This window comes from Monodon monoceros, unplaced genomic scaffold (assembly GCF_005190385.1).
Source record: "Monodon monoceros isolate NGI ecotype Baffin Bay Population unplaced genomic scaffold, NGI_Narwhal_1 Super_Scaffold_7, whole genome shotgun sequence".
NCBI classification, from domain to species: domain Eukaryota; kingdom Metazoa; phylum Chordata; class Mammalia; order Artiodactyla; family Monodontidae; genus Monodon; species Monodon monoceros.
Genome location: NW_021703784.1, coordinates 8,289,892 through 8,304,459, shown reverse-complemented (window position 1 = coordinate 8,304,459; position 14,568 = coordinate 8,289,892). Strand labels below are relative to the sequence as shown.

Genomic DNA, 14,568 nt, shown 5'->3' with positions numbered 1-14,568 from the left:
GATCGTGGGTTACGGGGCAGTGAAGGTGGGGCTGTAGGGTGGGGGGATTGGGGCGCATTTTCTCCGCTACTGGAGATTGCCCTGCCAAACGAGGGGGGACTCTGGAGAGCTTCTGCTCAGCTCTACACACCAGTCTCTAAAGCTCAGCATCCCAGATAACGTATCAGTACTGAGATTGGGGCTTCCCTCGTGGCGCAGTGGTTAAGAATCCACCTGCCAATGCAGGGGACACAGGTTTGAGCCCTGGTCTGGGAGGATCCCACATGCCGTGGAGCAGCTAAGCCCGTGCGCCACAACTACTGAGCCTGTGCTCTAGAACCCGCGAGCCACAACTACTGAGCCCATGTGCCACAACTACTGAAGCCCGCATGCCTGGAGCCCATGCTCCGCAGCAAGAGAAGCCACCGCAATGAGAAGCCCGCGCACCACAACGAAGAGTAGCCCCCGCTTGCCGCAACTAGAGAAAGCCTGCACGCAGTAACGAAGACCCAACACAGCCAAAAAAATTATAAATAAATAAATAAGTAATCCTCAGATTGGCTTGAAAAAAATTTAAAAAAGAATACTGAGATTGTGTCTACCCTGCCCAGCCCCCCACCAGGAAGTAGTGCATCCAGAATGAGCCCCCTCAGATTTCACCACTATCCCCTTGTGGGTCTCAGTGACCTCCCTCCATTATAATTCGGAATCAGGAGTAAAAGAAATACAGAAAGAACAGCACTATTTTTCTGATGTTCCTTGGGCCAAGTTTTATCATCTGAAACAGGGGCATTTAACCTGCCCAGGAAGATTAAGGAGATGACCTCCAGAGCAGATTCCCAGGTGTCACTCTCCAGTCCTGAAGAAACACAGGGAACATTTCATTCCAGGGCACTGGCAACTGCTGGGGAGCTATCACAGCATCCCCATTCCATGTTCAGGGAAAAGCCATCTCTTCCTTCTCCCAGCCCCTCTCAGCAATCTGGGCATCTGTTTTTATTGGTTATTTTGTCCAGGAATCAAAGACTTCCTTTGGACTTGTGTGATCCTCTGTTCATTCATCAGGTGAGCCCTTGGGTGGGTGGCCCCAGGACTGGTACCCTAGGATCCCATCACCAAGGGCTGGGATCCCACAGGCCATCTCATGATTAGGGATCAACTGGACACAGTCTTGATAGCACTTCAGGACCCAACTGAACAAAGTCAGGAGCCTTCCCAGGAAATTGGACAAGCATAGGGAAGCAGGCGGAGATCTGAGCAAACCTGGATGTGGAGACTTCATGGTCCACAATCCTGGTTTCTTACATTCCTTGTGTGTGCCTGAGTCCAAAGAAGGTCATCTTGCCCATCCTCCTGTCTCCAGGTAGGACTGCAGTTAACCAATGTACCAAACAGGTGAAAATCTCCCTAATTCCTGAGAATATCCATTCACAGAGAATAAAGAGGGGCTCTGGAAAGGAAGGAAATGGATCTGAATCAGCCCACAGAATCTGTCTCTTCAGACATCCATCAGAAGCATCCTTAAAAGAGACATTTGACTCCGAATCAAGTGTCTTCCTTCCTCTGGGTCTCTTCCCCATTGCCTCGCACTCTGGCTGGGCATCTCAGGGGCAAACCCAGGAACAACAGAGACATTTTGACCAGATAGTACTCACTTTGTCTGTGTTTGGGGTGGGGGCATAGGGGCAGGCCAGATTTCATCCAGCAAGTACCTGGGTGCTCGCTAAGCCAGTCCTGGGCTGACAGACCCCAGGCTCCCCAAGGACGCCTATCCACTTAGCCCTGGGGATTGGTGCTCAACCGGGCCTCCCCTACTGGTGTCCTGATCCTTTTGCCCCAATCTCTAGAGCTCTCTTTTTGTCCACCAGTCCCCTGGCTTGATAGCCCCCGGAGAGACGCTTTCTTCCCAGGTCGTCGGCCACTCCTGGGCTCTCAGCAGATAAAGCCCGCTGCTCTTCCCCAGCCCAGCTGCTGGAATGGATGCAGATTTCTTAGTAATGATCTTCCAGCAGGAGCAGTGGAGACAGAGGAGCTGCTGCTGCTGCCTCCAACATCAAAGCTTGCCGCCTGGCTTTGGTAGAATGTTAAGAACTGCGAGATAATTAAGTTGCATTTCTGTGCATTGTTTACTGTTGCTCTCAACCAATCACTATTCCATAGGGGCTAATCTGTGCAGGGCTTTTTTTTTTTTTCTTTGCAGTGCCTGTGTGTACCACATTCTTCATATGCTTCAGTTACAATTTTAATTTTACTATTATTAAATCTTCCCCAAAGCTGTATTATTCTGTGCCTCTGAGCTGGAATTCCTGATTTGGGGACTGCCTCTGGGCCTGTTCACAAATCATTTTTCTTGTTTACAAAAGAACATACATTAAAACTCAGCGCTGGAGGAATCCTGGCTCCCTTCCCTTCTTCCTGCCCCGGCTCACCTGGCTGTAGGAAATGGGGGGAGAGGCGAGACAGCAGAAGGGGTCTGGCAATTCTTAGGATTTTTCTGTTTGAAAGAGCATCTTCATGGCCTCCAATGGCCAAAGGAGAGGATAGAAGTTGAGTGCAGGTGGGGCCGGCCAGTGAGCTGGAGGCTTCGTTTTTATAGCCTATAGGATACCAGTAGTAAGGGCTCTGTATTTATTCCAGCAGACAGTGTAGCCTAATAGGAGTGTGGGCATTGGAATCAGATACATCTGGGTTAGAGAACTGACTTCTTCACTTACTTAGGCCTGTGACATTGCACTGTTAGATAACATTGCTTAGCTTCAGTTTCTGCTTTAAAAATAAGGAAAATACAGCAGGTTCTTATTAGTTATCTATTAGTGTATAAAAAATAAATAAATAAAATAAAATTTAAAAAAAATAAGGAAAATAATGATGATAATGCTGCCCCACAGGTAAGGATGAAAAGGGATAATGTTTTAGAATGGTGCCCACCAGATGGGGAGGACTTAGTTTATCCTCGTCATCGTTATCCTCTCATTCTACCTCCTGTCTGTTTTGCTTCCTCCATCGCCTATCGAAAAGTTTGCTCGCTTGACTTTCCCTGGGAAAAGGCTGCCTCTGCTCTTTGTCATCACTAAGCCAGTGGAGTGGAATCGGAAGTGCTTTCCATATGCTCCCAATGACTGGGGACTGGTAGGAATCAGTTACCTGCCTTCTCAAGAAGGAAACAGGGCAGATTCCCGGGGGTCTGAGCTTGTGGAGAGAATGGGGCCCTGCCCTTGCTGAAGGTGGCCCACCCTGGGGTTTTGAGAGCCCAGAGCCAGCTGCCAGTGGCCACTGCTCAAGCCGGGTCGCTGGACCTGGCGGAAGCAATGCAGCCGGTGTCCCGAGCTCTCCTCCCTGCACCCACCCCAGCGTCCCTGCCGTCTCAGCCTCCTCCTGAGGTTCCCTCAGCTTCCTTCTTCCCTGTCCCCCTGTCCCCCATGCAGTCACACACACTAAAACCATAACTTTTTTTCCCCTTTCCCATTATCTCTAACCCGTATACTCCGGGAAGTTTAATTTGTTCTCGGTAGTAATCACCATTAACTAGAAATTGTCTTTCTCTGTGTAAACACGTCATTAGTGAAGCTGGTTTTCTGCAGGGTCCAGATTTCATTTTTATTAAAATGAAACACTTTCAGGCGCCTCACTGTGTCCAAGGAGAGAGAGTATAATTTTAACCCATTGGGTTGGCCACAGATAATTGGGCCGGCATTTGATTGGACGATTAGGGAAATATCTTCTTTGCATGCAGTATAATTTGCATTTTTTTCCCACTTACATGAAGCTAAGTCATGCTTTCGTACACAGGCAGTTTTAATGAGCATTATAAATCCTAATGAATATATTTTCATGTTCATTTTATTGGCTTGTTTTTATTACTAGAGGTCTGAAAAACAGGGCCAGTGAAGGAGCCTCAGAGGAAATGGCAGGGGAGAGAGGCACCGTGGCAGCCTTCCACCCCTCCCTTGGCCTCCCCAGGCTGCCGGCGGGTGGGAGGACTCCGCTGATGTGGGAGGGCTGGGCAGGAGGGGGGCAGCTAGGTTCCCTTTAACCCAAACCAGAAGTTGCTCGGGACCCGAGGGGTTACACAGAACATGCCTCTTACCTTGGGGCCCGCGGAGCTCCTGCTTCCGTTTCAGCGGCTGCGGCAGCAACAAGAGCTGTGAGAGCGGTCTGGAGCCGAAGGGGCAGGGAGGTACTTCTTTCTGCTCAGGGTCTGGCACGTGCTAGGAACCCCATGCAGGCTGATCAAATGGAATTGGATTGAATTCTGATGCACCAGGAGTTACTATAATCAGAGCACTGGTTTTCAAACCCTACCCTGAAAGACAGCAAGCGTACAGAGCACAATTTTCTCCTGGATGATTCAGAAGGTTCGTCAATGTCCTAGGATCTCAGCACATCATTATGAGCATCAATTACAGGCTTCCAAGTTCTGCTTCTCTCTCCATTCATTCGTTCAACAAACATTTGGGAGCACCTGCTCTGTTCTAGGCACTGAGCCAGGGCACATACAAAGTGGTCCCTAAAATCTCTACTAGCTCCAGCGTTTTAAAAAATTCTGTGATAAGTGACCAATAAAGTACAAATAAATAAAGTGGCCTGTTTGTTCCAGCTTGTGGCTCTGGTTCTAGATCACTCCATGTGCACCAGGGGTTTGGTCTCTTTCCGTTGGGCACCCTGAGTTCCTCTCTGTGCCCGGGCCGTTCTGCCCCAGCGCGTCGGTGCTCCCCAGGCATCTGCACAGACAAGGCGTTGTGGTCCGGCTCCCGCTCGCTAAGCCTGGCCCCTCGGATTCTCCTGCTCAGTGCTTTGCTCCAGCTGAAGGGCACCCTTGGCATCTCCTCCTCTCAGGACCCTGGGGAGGACCTGCCTTCCCTTGCTTCAGAGGACTGACTCAAGCTTGGCTGTGGACCCCGCCGTGGGGAGCCTGGCTGGGGGCCTGCCTGGCCTCCTGTGTCGTCTACCTGCTGATCTTCTGCTCCTCGCCACACACCCTGCTCTCTGCTGACCGTCCCAGCTCAATCCTCATCTCCCACCTACCCTTCCCCTCCAATTTTTGGTTTTTTAATCAGAAAGATGTTCGCTGCTCACGTGGGTTGGGGGTTTTGAAGATGCTTTAGAAGTGAATTCGATTTAAAACTATAGTTCAGTTTCCTTTGCCACCATCCCTTCAAGATGGCAGCTCAGCGGCCGGGGTGACCCTCCCTGGAGGCTGACCGTGCCTGCAGGCTGGGCTGCATCCTCTACCGGCACCCCTGCCACACGCACGGACACAGCTGAGCACGCCTTGTTGCGGCCTTCAGGGCGACTTGTGCTTTCCTGCTATGCAAGAGGTGCTTACTGACCAGCTACCCTGTGCTAGATTCTGTGAGAAACAGAAAACTATCAGAAATGCCCTGTGCTCATGGAAAGGGGACTGGCCCACATGGCAGGGCTGGGTAGAATTCTGGCTTTGCTGCATTCAGTCCTTCACTTCCCTGGGCCTCTTTCCCCGCGTCTGTAACGTGGGAATCATATTCCCACCCACATCACAGGAGGTGGTGAAGATTTAAATAAGACAATGATTGTGGAAATTGTAAATGCTGGTCATTATTCAGGCAGAATTTGAACAAGTCCTAAAGTGATTCAGACCGTGGGTCCTGGGTCCTGGCCCATCTCTCACATTTGAAGGGCTGGTGAGAGGGTAAAGAGATGCCTGTTGTCGGGATGGGATGTTGCTGCTTCCTGGATTCGGGTATCTGTGTCTTATGTCCAGCTCTGGCTGGAGTTGTACCACTGGGAGGGTTTGGTAGATCTGGTACTGCCCTCACCACCACGGTTTGCGCAAAGAACCGTCGATGCTGAGAGAGTGTCTGCACATGGCCTCGGGCAGTGGGCAGGAACCCTCCCATGGCATCTCTTTGGAGAGCGGTACCTCAGCGCCTGTGGTATCAGCACGCAGGGTGCTCCGCTGCTGACTCCTGATTTGTCTGCTTCGTGTAGTGGGTCCATCTTGTCTTCCATTAAGACTGCAAACTTCTTCTGGACAGGGGTCCTTGCCCGAGACTTCTTCCACATGCCCCCTTGGCCACCACACCCACAGTGCCAGGTGCAGGGTCATTGTTCAATAAATGCCTTTTGATTACCTCACTGGCCGGGGGCGGGCTCCGGGCACGTCTAGGGCAGCGTCTCTTACCCCCAAGTCAAGGCCAAGTGTCCAGAACTGCCCAGCTGGTCTTGCTCAGAAGGCCAGAGGAGCAGGACACCAGCTCTGACGCTGTACTTGTCGGAGCAGCAAACACAATAGAAATCACTCATGTGAGAAACCAGATTTTCGCTTAAAAAGGTGGTCAATGCAAAAGCAAGCTGCTGGCCTGCCCCAGAGCACGGTCTTCAATGAGGGAGTTTACACTGGTGGCACATTCCTGAGGGGTTCCCATGTCTGTGGAGCGAAGCCTTCACAAGGAGAACAACTACCCAGCATCTTAAAAGGACGAGAGGATGCAGAGCCACCCTCCAGTCTCCTGCAATCAACGATTTTAGGGTGGCTGGAGGGGAGGAGTATTGAAAAGGATGTAAATTCATCAGGAGCAGTGAGACGGGTTCTGGAGGAGAGGAGGGGGGGCCACCTGCTCACGACCCAGTTCTAGAGGAAGGGAAGTGGGGGAGGGAGTGGGCCCAGGGCCCAAGGGACCTTCAAGGCTGGGGATGAGGGTCAGAGCAAACCGGGTGTGAGGCAGGCTACTCGACTACTCGGGGAATGGAAGGAACTTGTGTTCCTGCCGCACAGGGATGGCTGGCTGATGGGGCGCCCACGGAGAGCCATCTCACCTCTCCGGCTTGGGGTGTTTGTTTAGCATCCGTCCTGAGTCTTGAAGCTTCACACTCAGAGGGCAGGCAGGTTGATGTGTTTGCTTTGGGCCACTTGGGGAGCTCGAGGCATTATGGGATGGTTGGAGATGCTGCCCTGAAACCAATTTTTATACCCCTCCACCGTTGGCCCTCCCCGTCCATCCTCTCTGATGCCTCCTCCAGGCCACATGCTGGAGGGGAGGGCGGGGCTCAGAACTAGCCAGGACTTAGCCTCATCCCTCATCACCCTTCTCTTGTCTCCTTCTCTGACTCTCTCTGCCGCTTGGAGCTCTGTCTTCCTCTCCCACTGCTCCCCATCTCACTCCTCTTCTTCGTGTGTCCCGCTTTCTATCTCTGTGGTCAATGTTTGGTGTCCCTTTTGTTCAGTCAGTGATGCCCCCTCGTCCCCATGCTTGTGTCCGGGAGTGATGCTGGCTGGGTGCCAACCCCTGCTTGTCTGTGGGCCTCAGTTTCTCCAGCAATGCAATGGGCCCCTGCTTGTCTGTGGGCCTCAGTTTCTCCAGCAATGCAATGGGCGGATGTTGTACTACACTTCAAGGATGCACCACGCTTCCCTGGTGCGTGCTCTGCTCCTCCCACACCACCTCCTGCCTGGGAAGACTCAGCGCTCCCTTCCCGGCTGTAGGAGGGGGAGGGGGAGGCTGTGAGGGGACTGGGGGTGGAGGAGCAAATGCAGGGGATCTGCTGCCCGGACTAGTTCAGGCCGACAGCAGGGACTGCTGGCGGAGGCTCCAGCCCCCACTTGCGAGGTAACAGCTGCAGTCCAGCTGCTGGCATCCCTGCTGGGGGAGTGTGCTAAACCTCTCCGGGGTCAGCACTGTGGTATGTCGGTTTCCATAGCAACCAGCCAACGGGCCACTTTCTCAGAACAATTCCCCTACTCAGCCAGGTTCTGGACTTAGCTCAGCCCAAGGGCATGTGGCTGAGGAGCAAAGCAGGAGGGGGAGAGGCTGCCCGAGGGCCAGGGTGGGCCTCACAGAAAGTGGCTATCTCCAGTCTCGTCTTAGCACAAAGGGTGTGGACCAAAAGGACAAGACAGGCAGACTTTTTTCCGGTCCCGGCTGTCCCTCGCCCCGCCCCTTGGCCACCCTCCCACCCCCCACTCATCCACGGACTGCCTGGCTTGGCCTGGTTGGAAGAAGTATCAGGTCTTTGTCTGGATCTGGACAACAGCTGCCTTGGCTGCGCTCAGAGCTGGGAGGAGAAAGTCCCGGAATGGTGTCTAATGGGCGGGGGAGGGGGCTTTTACCGGCCTCCATCTCTGCACCCTTCCATCCAGCTCCTCCAGGACCATGGGAATCCCATTCACCCCACCCTCAGAGACCACAGGGCAAGACGGGGTCATAGTCAGTCCTCTCCACATTTTTAGAGGATGGGAAAGGTCACCTTTCTCAAGCCCCTTAGGAATAAACTCCCTTAACCTGAGCAGGTTGGGGCCATGCCTGACACTTTCAGAAAGGGAGACTTATTAGAGAACAGACAGATTAGGAACCACCAGGGACCGTGATCCATTTTCTGGGTGAGGAACTGAGGCTGGGGGCCAGAAATGGGTTGCCTGGGGGTGGGGAGGCATGGGGGCATCACGCCTCCATTCCTGGGCAGAGAGAATCACTTCCCCGCCTCCCTCCTCTCCCTGGTTGAACTTGCTGTTCAGCTCCAGAAACTGTGAGGGAGACCAGAGCTCCTTCCCCAGGTCCCTTGGGGCACAGCTGGGGCTACTGTGACCTTGGGGGCTGTGAGGACTTTGTCACTGGACACAAGTTTATTTCTAGAAAGGAGCCATTAGCAAATGGGGGAACTGGGGTCAGGGGTAGTGTCTCTGAGTAAGCCTAATAACTTCAGGGTTGGGCCCTGGGGTTGGGACTTGGCGTCCTGACAAATGACCGGGGTGGTCCCTGCTAAGATCTGTAGAGACACAGAGTGTTCTTGGGGTGACGTGTCCAGCTCTCTTGCTCCTCTATTGTGTTCAGTGGCGTCTCACTTTCAAGGGGCCTCGTTCTTCCTTCCCCTCCCCTCATCCCGTTTACTACCCCACCCCCTTCCATGGAGGGGACAGATGTCCTTTCTTCCATGCACCACAGCTGCAGCCAGACACATTTCCCTAATCCTCGGAAACAGGTGTGGAGGGATTCTCAGCCCCCTGGGGATGAGGGGCATTCAGGGAGGTGGCCAATTTTAGAAGCTGCATCAGTTCCCATCCTCCCCTGGCCCCATCTGTGAAATGGGAGAGTTGCCTTGGATTAGCACTTCCCAAAGTGGGCTCTGCAGCACAGAGGGCTCCGTGCCAAAGCCAAACCAACTTGGGAAACGCTGCCTGGACACCCCCTCTTGAAGAGTTACAGGGCTTGTTGCGATTGTAAAGATTTTAACAAGTCCAGTATTCAAGAAAACCCAGTTTAACCTAGGGCTTCCTGAACACTTATGACCATGGCACCCTTCTTTCAAATCCTATGAACAAACCCACCTGGCAAACAGCCTCTACAAGAAGTTCCAAAGCCTTGCTCTGTCGGAGTCCCTCATCAACATTGGAGATGCTCCCCCCAGTTGCCAGCACCACAGATGGCCCTGTGACAAGACCCCCAACCCTGGTCTCAGCCCTCCTGTCCTCCCCCACCACCTCACCCCTGGCTGGCTGCTCGGCGTTGCTCAGATTATCTCATTCCAGATGGAGACACTGGCGTCTGGTACGGTCTTGCCCTGGACCCTCAGAGGGCCGGAGCAGAGGTGGAGAAGCAGCGCTGGGCTGTCTCAGGTTTCAGGAGGGAGGAAAGCCCTCACAGGTCCACCTCTACCCTCAACTGCCCCCTAAGGTTCCAGGGTCATCTGTGGTTTTACTGCTTTAAAAAGTGAGGCAGTGCTTCTAGAACAAGGGGAGGAGAAAATTCTGGCTGCCAAGTGTCTAGAAAGAGGACCCTGACTGGCGAAGCTTAAAAATGGAAAAGTGCCCCTCTCCTCCCTTTACTGCCCAAACTCTCAGAAACAACACCTCACCTTCTCCAGCCTTTACACTTTCCAAAGGCCTTGCGTGGACGCGACCTCATCTGCCCGTCAGGAGACAGCTATGGTGGAGTGGACACCGCGTAGGCCATGGAGAAGAACACCTGGGCTCCATCCTGTAGGCTGGTCACTTCAGCCCTCTGCCCAGTTGTCCCGTCTCTCAGAAGGGAGGAATAGTTCCTTTCTCACAGGGTTCTTGAGAGAATTGAATGATATGGTAAATGTGACAATGGCCAATGCGCAAGAACTCAGTAAGAATTAGCTTAGGAGACTTAAACCCCCATAAGGTAAGAGTTCTCTGTTTTTAGCAGGAAGAAAACTGAGGCTCAGACAGGTTAAGCGACTTATCCAAGGTCACACAGTTGATCAGTCCCCTGACCCCCAGTCCTTTGCTTTCCCACTTTACCTCATTTCCAGGAAAATACCTGTGAATGGGTACGTCTCACTGTTTGTGGAGGGCATTTAGCAATTGTGATCTCCTTTACTTTTTTTTAATATATTATTTATTTATTTTATTTGCTTATTTTTGGCTGTGTTGGGTCTTCGTTGCTGCGCGCGGGCTTTCTCTAGTTGCGGTGAGCGGAGACTACTCTTCGTTGCGGTGTGCGGGCCTCTCATTGCGTTGGCTTCTCTTGTTGCAGAGCACGGGCTCTAGGCGCGTGGGCTTCAGGAATTGTGGCTCGTGGGCTCTGGAGCGCAGGCTCAGTAGTTATGGCGCAGGGGCTTCGTTGCTCCGCAGCATGTGGGATCTTCCTGGACCAGGGCTCGAACCCATGTCCCCTGCATTGCCAGGCGGATTCTTAACCATTGCACAACCAGGGAAGCCCTCCTTTACTTTTGAAGCTTTCACTCTCCCTGAGCAAGTAAAATGCTTGCAAGAGAGAGACTGCAGGAAAGGCCTGCTTTTCTGGAGGGTTTGGTTGAGGGTCTGGAGGTGGAAAGGGGGTGTTAGTTCTTCGGGAAACAGCTTTTTAAAAATAAAAGTAGGCTTATGAACGAAGATGATCCCACTTCAGTTTGCCCAGAGCTCTCCCCTGTTTCCTTCCTCTTTCCTGGCTGCCCAGATCCTACACCCTGATATAGCAGGCACCTCTCATTCACATGCACAGCCACAGAATTTCTTACCGGGTTTCTGCCCCTTTTCTTACAGCAGCGCAACCAATCTACACACAAGAGCTGGGTGGCAAGAGAGGGCTCAGTGCTTTCTTCCTGAGGCGCAGGCTTTAAATCCTTTTAGTTAGCACACGGAAATGAGGACAGAACAGAGGGAAATGAGGAAAAACAAGAATGCCTATAAGGTGCTTCTCACTGCGCTAGGATCTAAGGAGTGCGCCTTCTGCAAACATCCACCTCTCTTTTGATTTTTATATCGGCGAGAGAGAGACTGTTTAGAGCCCTTAGGAGGAAGGGGTTTTATCCCTGCAAGGTGTCAGCTCTGTGATTGCTATCACCGTGTCTGTTACTGTCACCTGCGCAGCATGGACCCTGATCAGCAGATATGTTTGGCTAAAGTACCTTCTTTTCTGCTACCTCCATTCCCCCGTCATCATCTGAAAAGTTCACAACCAGTGAAGTTGGGAGGAGCACATAGGCTTGTTGGCGAAGCCCCAGCAGCTGGTCTACCAGACATATCTCCGCATACACGCGGGTGTGCTCCTGTGACCACGCAGACCTCACTCCTGTCCCTGGAGCAAATGGGAGGAGGCGCTGGCCCCAGAGCCTTGGCAGAGAGGGGCTATCCTGGAAGCCAGTCTTTCTGAGCTCCCCCGGTCCTGCCCTCTACCTGCTGGGGCCTCCCTCCGCGTGCCCTTTCAGAAGCAGGCTTTCTGAATAAAGTGAGAAAGAGGAAGAGGGAGGAATTCTGCTCTCCAGACGTTCAGCTGGGATGATTTCTCGCTCTGCTCATCTCATTTAAAGGGCTGGGCCTGTTCAAGCGGGTATCTGGGAGTAAAAACAACAAACAACCCCAAACATCTTCAAGGACCAGATCGATAAGCTCTGATCCCACCACAGGCGTGATTTCCTGCTCAGCTTTCTGATGGAGGGAGGAGGGAGCCTGTGTGTGTGTGCTCTCTGTTGATTTATAGGCACTTTGTGGATCAGTCGGCACAAGAGGAGGAGTGGGGCTGGGGGCAGGGTATTGTCTTTGAGCAGAGGCCTGACTAGAACAAGGAGCTAAATCAGCGCTACTTATGAAGGTGTTTTGTACAGGAGTTTGTGGTAAGTGATGGGAGGGGGCGGAGAGCTGTGAGAGAGAGGAGAAAACGCCACATCGGTGTCTGACAACTTAAAGCCCAGAGGGTCAGAGAGATGCGGAGACAACTTTTTTTTTTTTAATTTTAGAATTTTATTTATTTTTTTATACAGCAGGTTCTTATCAGTTATCCGTTTTATACATATTAGTGTATACATGTCAATCCCAATCTCCCAATTCATCCCACCACCACCACCCACTCCGCTGCTTTCCCGCCTTGGTGTCCATGTTTGTTCTCTACATCTGTGATGTTGAGACAACTTTTGTCGGCAGCTCTCCTCTGAGGGTCCCTGGCCTAAGGGTCACGAGAGTCTCACGAGGAACGTGGTGGCCAGGACCCAGCGGACCCTCTAGGTGACCAGAGAGCAGTCACTCCCCCTACACTGTCCCCATCTCTGAAGGTGTCACCAGACCGACTGCAGCTCAGAAGTCAGGGAGTGGGCTCAAAAAGCATCTCTCAGTCCAGTTTTCCGTTTTCCCTCTGTATCGAGTACTTGGGAACCATATGCTGGAGAAGCTGCATCGATATAACAGTGGGAAGAATTTTGATCTGGAGTAGGGAACCTTGGACCTGTCACATGGCCTTTTGGAACGTGGGTTTCCTGTGTGTAAAATGAAGGCCTGTAACAGCCCCTTGACAACTTCATGGAACCGTGGGGTCAGATGCGATGTGGGAAAGTGCCTTCTCAAGGCACACAGATGTATGTTTTGTTAGTATTATGAGCGGGGTTTGCTCGCCAGCTTAACGCTGGGCTGCAGGCCGGGGCCGAAGCTGGGAGCTTGCACGGATACAGATTACTCTCAACTGCGACCTTTAGATCTTCAGGAAGTTATTCCTCCCCTGCATATCCAAATTAACTCTGGCTCACGGTAACATCATTTAATGCATAGAAAGCTTGGTAGGCCTTAGAATAAAAGCTCCTGGAGGGCACGGGGGCTGGGGGCTCTCTGTGACGGAAATCTCTTGTTTCAAGGAGAAATCGGTTCAGTGGTGGTGTTTCTCCTCTACCCACAAGGTCTGCACTCGGTCTGCATTCGGGCAAGCACTTTAAACCCACAACTGGGCTGCGTCATCTCTGAGAATTCCGTGGTCCCCTCTGGGACAGGCTGGGGAGACCAGGAAGGGGCTTTGGTCCCATCAGTCATTCTGGCGCCCGAGGCCAACAACTGTAGCTGCCTGGGGGCCGGGGAGGGCTCCACGTGGCCCTGGCGCGGTGCTACCATCTCATGCCCTTTTTAACCTGGGTGCTGCTAAAGGTGGTCCCTGAAACTGTGACTGCGAAGTGTCTGACAGGAGGAGGATGAAAGTGATGGGAATTCTTGTACATTTTTAATCGGAAAAATAAAGTGTGAGTTGGAATTAATGCAGGCATTAAATATTTAAACTTTCTGTACTCGCTTTCATTTTTAACGTATTCCTCCCTCAAAAGCCTCGATAACGTTCGTCAGATTTGTTCTTGAGATGTCCCTCTCTCTCCACCTCCACCCAGCACCAGCCCAAAGTTCCCCCAAAGAACCCCGAAGGTATTCATCATCCTGATGGAGATTTTCATTTTATTTCTCCTACAGGAACTGTCTGATCTCTCTCTTTATATTTATGCTTTCTTTATATGGCAGCGTAAATAATTAATGCTGTTATAAACACATCCTATGCAAAATATTATTAGAAAAAATAACTCTTTAATTTGGCATGTCATTTAATTCCACTTTGTAATCACAACACATGGGCTACAATTAATGCCAGGGCTGGGGAATCCAACCTGCCCGCTAGCATTTGCAGAGATGCAACAAAGTCTTCCAGGCAAAGCCTGCTTGGCCCCTTGGCCATCGGTCACTTGTGTGAGTTTGCTTGATGGAAGTAGATGGTGTCCACTGCCCAGCCTGGGGCTGAGATGTGAGTCTGGGAATAAGACGGGAAACTCGCTTCTCTCTTCAGCAGAATGGGTTGGGGGTGGTCTAGGTCTCCTCAAGCGCGTTTGGTAGCCTGCATGTCCTGAAGGATGCCGGGACATTTAGATGCAGTCACTCTTACACCTTGGGGGTGGAGGCAAGGTGTGGTGGTGGTCCTCGCGTTTTTGTTTTGGTGAGTTCCCACAAAGGATTGGCTTGGGAAGGGTAACAAACAGTCTCCTAGAGATTAGGGTTCACGCTTGCCTTCATCTGTTTTTTAATTTACTGAGTGCTTCATCCGTGCTGGGCATTGTTGTTGGCACTAGAGACACACCAGTAAACGAGACAGGCGACAGAGATGAGAACGTCCCCCGTTCCCGAATATTCCACCATTGCCCCTGCTCATTCCCCCTCCCCATTAGCAATCTTTATGGCCCTTAAGGAACCTGTCTACCAGAGCAGCTCCTCCCCCAGGGTTGAAGCACTAGTATTTGAATAGCGCAGTGTTTCTGGATGTATCAGTTCCTCTGGATTTAGCACAACCTTGGAAACAAGACTGCACTAGCACCGGCCCACCCCTCCCCCCACGCTCCAGGGAGGGATCCCGAGAG

At 52.0% G+C, this 14,568-nt stretch overlaps 1 protein-coding gene across 5 annotated transcripts in view; it reads left to right on the top strand.

The window, feature by feature from the left end:
* Positions 1-14,568, top strand: part of PKNOX2 (PBX/knotted 1 homeobox 2) — a 258,304-nt gene that overhangs the window by 90,849 nt on the left and 152,887 nt on the right. The gene's annotated exons all lie outside the window — the stretch shown is intronic.